Genomic DNA, 8671 nt, shown 5'->3' with positions numbered 1-8671 from the left:
CAGTATGTTAACTCTACAGCAGAATTTCACATGCTGGTCCAACGTTGTTGCCTTAGAATTCCAAAATATGCCAGTTACACTGTCTGTGGTTACTTTAAAGCAGATGTCATACTCTTTGTTTTCCGGCATTTGCTCCGTAAATACCTGCAATCCTCTTTACTTACACTAAAACAGACTGCAAATCCCATACACAACACTTAGACCCTAATGTGACATCTAAGGGAAGGAAGCACTGATTTGTGTGGGATTGCCTGCAAGAGTAAGTACTTCTCAGTAAGAACAAGGACTTTGCAGTATGGCAAACGCGTGAATACTTACTGGTATCCTTGAAATACCTACTGGTATTCCTTGGAAAAAAATGAAATAAAGAGTGAATGCATGTCAACACTTCTTCATTGTAATACATGCCAAGATGCATTTTAGTATTTGGATTACTCCTTAGCAAAATATCATTTGAGAAAGACCAACTGCTTAACATTTCTGGATTTGAATTTACCATAACTGACAAAAAGAAAAGGAATTGTCGAATGCTTACTTGCCTTGTATTTTTATTTGTATTGAGCCAGGAAATTGATGTGGTTCTCTATTTTCTCCTGTTAGAAGGCTCAGTATCAAGTTGTTTATTGAGATGTCAAAGCAAAAACCTCCACTGTCATCTCAAAAATGTCTGTTCTAAAACGTCAGGACAGAAGCCGTGACTTCCTCAGGCCTTCAATCTAAGGGATTTACTGGTAAGGCCTGGAGAGGTTTTGAAGATCATTTGACAGTTTCTTCCAAGTAGTTAACTTCCATGGCACGTGCCCTCCCTCAGTCCATCTAACACTGCTGCTACTCTGTGTCCCACCTGTGCAAAGCAAGTGAGCCAGTCCCATCAGCTGTAGCCCAGCAATATTCCCTCATTCAGCTCTTTGAAAGTAGGGTGTCTTTGGGAATAAAAAGACTGTACTAGTGGGGGGTTTTCTTGCTTGAGTTGAATGACCCCTTACAGAGTTTGCGGGAAGATGGAGCTGTCCAGTTTGACTGTAGAAGAGATGATAAAAGGTTTAAGAGAAGGTGAGTGGATGCAAACAAGAGCCTGAGGCCATCCTGTGAGGACTGACACTAATGTCACTGAAAACAGTGACTGCACATTCTCTTTGCAGCACAGAAGGGACAACTGGAACTGGCTGGAGAAGAAGACATAAAGGGCCTTCATGAAATAGAGATGGGATGTTTCCACAAGTAATAGGGACCCTGACGTGGAATGGGGGTTGGAGAAGGCAAAGCTTGACAAGGGGGAATGGGACTGAGCTTAAGTGTAGAAGCAGTGAAGCCGTTGCTGTGAAGCATTTCTAGTCTGGGATGCATCTAAAGATTCTCACCATTCCCTCTAAGGGAAAATAGCCAAACTCCTCTGCATCAGCCCTCAAAGGGTAGCATGGCAGCTTACTTTCCTGATGGTTCCTCCAGGCTAGGGTCTTGGATCTGTGCAATAAACCATAGTTCCAGTCCTGCCACCTTCCCACCAGTGAGATGGTTGTCTCACATGCCATGGGGGTGTGCCTTCCCTCTTCTATTAGGTTTTTTTTTCCTGAGGTCTGAAGGAGATGCATTATGAAATCTCTAAAACTGCTCAGAAGTTTAACAGTGTAAAAATGAAGGTTGAGTATAGGTCAGTAATTCAGCAGTGTAAGGTCTGGGTGTAATCGGCTTTTTATAGTGCACTTTGTGTAAGTTAGTTTTGCTGCTGAATGATCAAGTTGCCTTTACAAACATATGGGCCTCTTTACATTCTTTAACATATTTAGAAAAGCAGTGGGGACAAAAGGTGCATGTTGTAGGTGTTTATTTGGTCATGTTTGATTTATTTTGAAGACTGTCACCAAAGTAACAGAATTATCCATTTAGGTGAATGTATATGAGTTAAATCTGTCAGAATTACATTTTGATTTCTAACATTTTATATATGGCAAGGGAAAAAAAGGAGTTAGAACTCTGAAAATCTTTTGTCACTATGGCAGCGTGGAAACAGATGATGAATTGAAACTCTTGTGTTTTTAAATAGTGCAGAACACCTCAAATTCTGTTCAACAGACAGTGCTGTCACAACTCTGTGGAAGTATATTTGAATGAGTACTGACACCTACTGTAGTTTTATCCAGTACAACACTCCTGCTTGCTCTGTGACTAGTAACTGAAAACATTTGGTATGAAGATTCAAGAAGCATCCTCTTTAAAAACAAATCCATATATTAAATTAGGTGGAGTTGATGTCTTGCTGTTCTAATCATTATCATTTGGCTTAGATTTGAGTTTTTCTACTGTTCAGAAATTTGCGGCATACATTTGGAGGGTAAGTAAGAAACCCTACCACTGATCAAAGAATTGAAATGTGTGTTGGTTATCCGTCATGAGTCAATAAACCGTGATGCCCAGATCGTGTCATTCAGCCTCTGAGAGTGGTTTAGTATTTTAGTGCAGCTGCCAGAAGGAAATTCGATGCTAAAATAAAAGAGATGGGGGCTTGAGACAAAATTTATCACCTTAACAAGTTATCTTGATGCTGTTTAATACTGTGATCTTGAGATGCAGGCACTGGCAAACATTTTCCATTTTGTCACATGTTGATGTAACATTTTGCAGTATCAGTTCTTTGTGAATTCCAGTGTTACAGAACTCCTGCCTGTGTTTTAACAGCTGTGTATGAAAATTGCATGAAATTGCATGCAGTACTGCCCATTTTGTCATTGTTCTTATGGGTATTAACAGCTGGGATAGTCTCCAGCACTAGTAGGCTTGTATTCATGTTTTGTAAGACATTCAAAAGGTTGATAATGAATCTGGAGAAAGACTTAAAAAGGGAAAGTCTTCCAGAAGATTAGAGCTGATGTATCAAAGCATATCCAAAATTCATCAAAACTCTTCATGGAAAATGTAAATCTCATCTGGTTTGTGTACATGACAGCTTGAAAAACCTTTCTGAGGAAACTGAAATTTTTACACTTAGTAATTTCCAGTTGTCTTTCTGAAAATACATAGTACTTGTCTGAAAAGTATTATCTCTGTGACTCCTTGGACATACTCTTGTACGGTATGTGTGTAGTACGTGTATACAAAGATGAGACTTTCCTAGTATTTCTTTATAAGCTGAACATTATGCAAATTTGTAATAGAGAAGGGGCAGGAAGTTTTGTTGGGTATTTTTTATAGAAAGGTAGCATAACTGAGGAAGAGAAAACATAGCTGTAAATACAGTAAAAATGTTAATTTTAAAAGTTGAGAGAGCGGTGATCCTTTTCAGATGCATATAAATACTAGAGTAATTTGACTTTAAAATACAAGATTAAAAGCTGGGATCTCAATTCTGTGCATGGGGAAAATGTCTAGATATTTCCCTAGAAAGCCCTGTTAAACTACAGTATATACTGATGTAATGGGGAAATAATCTTGTTTTGCAGTTTGTCCTTTTCAGCTACATATTCCTTACACAATTGCTTAAATACTGAATAATTTAGTACTTCATTTTTGCTAAATCCTCCTATGGGGTGCTGTGTCTAAGTAGCCAGACTGATTGATTATGAGCTCAGCAATGTCTTTAAGACAAAAAAAACTTTAGAATATATTTTATTTAGTAGAGTTGAAATTTAATATTTTTGCCAGCTTTTATATTCTGAAAGTGTCTTTTCTGTGATCGTCTAGTTCCATAGCTTTTGGCTATTGTGTGGCTCCATATTTTAGTGACTTTAAATGATTTTTAACCCTTTTGCTTTTCCTAGTGTATTTACCAAAAGAACACAGGTTTAAATGTCTATGCTGTGAACTGTGCTAACTGCAGACTCCCCCAACATGCCTGAAATTGGGCTGCTTATCCTCTTTGTAAATTTCTCTTGGATTTTAACAGGGAATAAGATTTCAGAAAAGTGAGAGCAGCCCAAGTTCGTGCCAAATGTAACGGCTGCAATGGCAACATGAATGGTTCTTAACAGTGAGATTAAATAAAAAGAGCAGGGTTAATTTTCTTCTTTTTAGTACAACATCCCTACCTAGCTATTCAGGACAGCACAAGGCAATATACTGTAGATTAAGATACCAGTCAGTTTAATTTCTTTTTGATTGTTTCTCTTTCATCATCTCCTTTGTCATTTGATTTTTTTATGTTACAGGGACATAGTTGAGCAGTCAGCTAATGCCTGTGGTAGATGTGTGCAGCCTCTTTCTGTAATGGGATATTCTGGGACCATTTAATAAAAGCAGCAATCGGATGGGAACCTGATGTCCTCCCTCAAGAGTGCTCTGTGATCTGGCGGCCACAGTTCAAGATCAAGGCATTTCCTTGATAGTGCTTTGTCCAGCCCACACGTTATTTTACCCATTGGTTTGTCATGCTCCTGGGAACTTCTCATTTGGAGCTGTTTGGTTTTTTTTAATGGGATGTTTCAATTTCATTGAGTCAGTGGGTTGTAGCTGTCGACTGAGTTTTTGAATCCTGCTTGTGTTATCATCCAAGGGCATGGGCAACTTCTGTTTTCAGCTTGCATTGATTTCAGACAGACCATTGAGACAGAGCTGCAACTTTTATGCAGTACTGAAAAAAAAAAAAAAGAGTAAATGCACAGATTTTATGAAAAGGGTTTTTTTGCCCTTAATATCCTATTTTGAAAGGAAGAGTTTGCTTTGTCCTGTAATTGTATTGTCATAACATGAAGAAGAAGATAGACTGGTACATTCTTCATTGGTACATTCTTATTGCGCTTCAATTTCACGCAATTCAAAGCACTATGAAGTACTTAACAAGGAGCACTAGGTGTGACTTTAATTTGATGTCTCTCACCAATTGGCAGCTAGGCCACTGCTGTGCACGGCCTGTATGATTTGGGGCTTACCCTGCTAGCAGAGCACAGTGAAGGTGACATCTCAGAGAAGCTGACCTACCACGGGCAAGCCAATGTTGTCTTCATCAGGGCTGCCTGCACAGCCCCAGGGGAGGACATCTGATGACAGCAACCTTCCAGGTGGAGTGACCTGAGGAGCCCTGCTTGTCTAAAAAAAAGATAAATAAGTAAAATAAAAACAACCAAAGAAACAAAAGTGAGGAATGGCCTTTCTTAAATTACTACCTGAGACTGTAGCAGTGCTGATAGAATTAACAGCTTATGGTGTTTTGAGTCAATTCTCTGATTCAATTTTGCATAATTCAAATAAGAGAAGATTCCTGGAGGATGATGTTGCTGTCTTCAAAATACACAATCCCTCCAGCCAGGTGATATTTAAACACAGGGCCATTAGTGTATTGCATGATCAGATGCACATTCCTCTCTGTTTAATCTTTGAGCTTGCAAGACCTTTCTCTAAAAGGTCACAAAGTGTTAATCTAGATGTGACTAACCAGTTCACAAAGGTTTTAGTAACAGGGAAGCTTGTCTTGGTCAGTATTTGTGTGATGGCTGGAACAGCTCAGTCTCTTGCATTCTCTATTACCACAAACAAACAAACAAAAACACAAACAAACAAACAAAAAAATCATGAATAAGAATTTAAAAGCCCATATGGCTGAAAAGTTTTCTTCATTGCTCAGGTCTTTGTTAGCCTGGCATGACAGCCTTTGGAGGGAAAATAAGCTGTGCTGTAAGTTGAGGGATATATTTGCATCCTGATTTTAGCCAGAAATCTGTGCTTCATTTTGAGACAGGGAAAAGTGAGTGATACAACAGACCCTGCAGATCTAAACCCCTCATGGCCAAAGTCAGGATGTCAAAAAAAAAAAAAAAAAAGCATATATATTTTCTTTCCCTCTTTACTGGGTATAAAAACCATAACTGTAATCTTCTGGCAGGAGCCATATTTCATCTACAGTTTATGCTCTGGCCTAAAAATGAGGAAAAGGAACAACCAAGTTTAGGATTGCTTCAGCTTTTACAAGTTTTTACCCACATCCTTCTAATGCAGATGATATTTCTAATTATAATTTAGTAGCATACCCCTAACTGGGTGGCAGGGGAAAGCCACAGAGACCTTACTGCATTTGCAGGTATCTTCAGATGTCTTCAAGGAGTCCTAAAGGACCTTCTCAGCTCATGGGTCTCCCTTAGAAGCCTTGACATTTAATCATGCCTTTATTTGAAAAATCTCTTGAAGATACTCTCTCAAATACCAAAATGAAAATATATTCTCTCATCCAAGTAAAGCTGTCCAAGTCTGTATAGGGAGCATGCTGGGCAGAGGCACGGTGCCCTAAACCCTCATGCTCCATCATAACCCTACAAAATGTAGTCTTCAAATATGTTCTTGTATGCCGTTCATCTCAGTGGTAAACTGTAGCAGTTCTGTACAAATACTGAGTCATCCATGGCACGGGGTACTTGGTAACTCCTCTGTTCTTTTTTGGGTGGTGTAAAGTTTGTGCTGATTTTGTAATTCCCTCATTGTTTCCTTCTTTTATTATGTTCATTTATTCCAAAGATAAACCAGCCTTTCTTGAGGACAGAGTTAATATTAGGTGAAACTCAATTATGCAGTGATTAATGGAGGCCTAGGTGCAGTTAGCAATTACTTTTAAAAGGCTGGATTTCCAAGTGATTATGTTGTTCTCTACAAATTTATTTTGCAGACAACTTATTATACTGAATTTTTCTTGGATAATAAATCTGTGAAACATTTGCAGCATCACCCTGAGGCACTAACAGAAACTGCCTCCTCACTGATGAATAATTTAGATGGGTAAGATCTCGTACAGACCCCGTACACTCAAAAGGCGTCATCAGTTCCCAGCTTCTGGAGGGAAAAGGTGACCACAAAAGCAAAGAGAACTGCCCTGGAAAATTTGAGCATTCACACCATGGTGCACTGTTAAAGTCATGGAACATTTAGGTAAGAGGCACAAACAGACAATATCTGAAAAATAACTTGGAGTAGCTGTAAGCTGTACTAATGTTTCCCTTTCTGCTTTTTTAGTCATTGTGCACCTCCCACTAGCCAGGTTATAACCTTGGGATTACTCTTTATGTGATGAGTATATTTAGAGTGAATATTTGTGTCCTATAACTTTAACCATAGCATATGTTATTAAAAATTAATTTAATGGCCCTCTAGGATCCAGCTCTGGAGGTAGCAAACAAGCATCTTTGTTATATATTGTCCTCAATTATTCATTAAGAGCTATGGGGAGATTTTCTAGAATGTATCTCTAGTAAAGCTCAGAGCTGTTCTAATGCCAACGACAAAGCTCTACTACTTAGTTTAACAAAAATAGACAAGATTTCCCTGTTGTATTTCTCTGTTTGAGCTGTGCAATATTTTATCACACTTAATAAAGCTTATTACAAACGTGACTAGGTACAACAAAAATCCTTATGGTGAGGCTAAAGCATCATTTAATTTTAAATGGACATTTTGCCAACAAGAATTTTAATATATCACCATGTGTGTGAGCATAATAAATAGTTGAGGACACACAAAGCTTCAGTATTAATTATTTTCTTGTACACTGGAGCCATCTTCTCAGCAGTTTGCACTCCCAGTTGCATTTATTCTATCCTCAGTGTTATTCTGGTTTGCACTTTGTAGTTGTTGTTGATTTTTTTTTTTTTTGGTAAAGCAAAGATGTTTTCTTTAAATACTGCCAGTGCTGCATCCTCAATGTGGGAAAGGGTCTCATTCCACTTTGTGCACCAGATGTACAGGTGCATAAATATACAAAGATCTATGGGAAGAGTGTATCCAGGAAAATGTCAACATTCTGAAAGCCAGAGTTGAATACAGGTTGCTAAAATACTACTGTCTGAGTATTTGTTGCCATATTTTGTTTTCTTTTTGGTTGTTCTATTTTCTTAAGCATATACTCTTAGCCATAAGTAAACTTGTAAAAGTTTATTAACTGTTCCAGAAGTGGGCTTCCAGTGGGGAATTGCACCAGAGTTACTGTAAGCTAAATGTATGCTTTAAATGCTGTCAATTTTGTGATGACAAGTCCTTGTGTGGCTTTAGTGAAGTCCTTTCTCATTTACATGACAGCCAGTTAATGTGTTTTATAATATTTCCCCTTTCCTGAAGGATTGCATAGCATTTCTGTAATCCCTGTTGGATGCTTTGCATCCAGAAATTACCGTTGAAACAATACTGCACCAAGTGTCCTGGACTTCTTTGTAGATGTTTAATTTCTGCTATGAACAGGTCAAATGCACAGATTTTGTGAAAAGGTGTTCTGTTGTTTTTTTTTTTTTTTTCCCTTAAAATCCTATTTTGAAAGGAAGAGCTTGCTTTGTCCTGTAATTTTACTGTCCTAACAGGAGGGCACAACATGAAGGAGAAGATAGATTGGTACATTCTTCAGCACGGTTATAACTGAACTTCAACAGAGCAATGTGACATTTCCCTCCCACTTTAAGAAGGTTCTGAAGAGAGCCATACCACAGGCTTCACACTGACAAATTCACTTGACTGCATTTTCATCATGCAGGAATGTGGCTTTCCTGTAGAATGCCTCTTGGAGAAAGGTCCTGTCCACATGCATTCCCAGTGATGTGCTGCTTCCATTAAGTTACACTTAAGGGAACACCTAGGCAAGTCCTCTTCTACAGCCTGCCTATGATTCATTTCCAAACATTCTGTTTTATAAAAAGCTGGATCCTCTGCTAAATTTCCAGCAAACAAAAGCTGAGTGATGGTATTACATGATCCAGCAGCTCAGAGCAAT

The sequence above is a fragment of the Vidua macroura genome, chromosome 1, assembly GCF_024509145.1.
Source record: "Vidua macroura isolate BioBank_ID:100142 chromosome 1, ASM2450914v1, whole genome shotgun sequence".
In the NCBI taxonomy this organism is placed as follows: domain Eukaryota; kingdom Metazoa; phylum Chordata; class Aves; order Passeriformes; family Viduidae; genus Vidua; species Vidua macroura.
Note: the sequence above shows the minus strand (reverse complement) of the source record.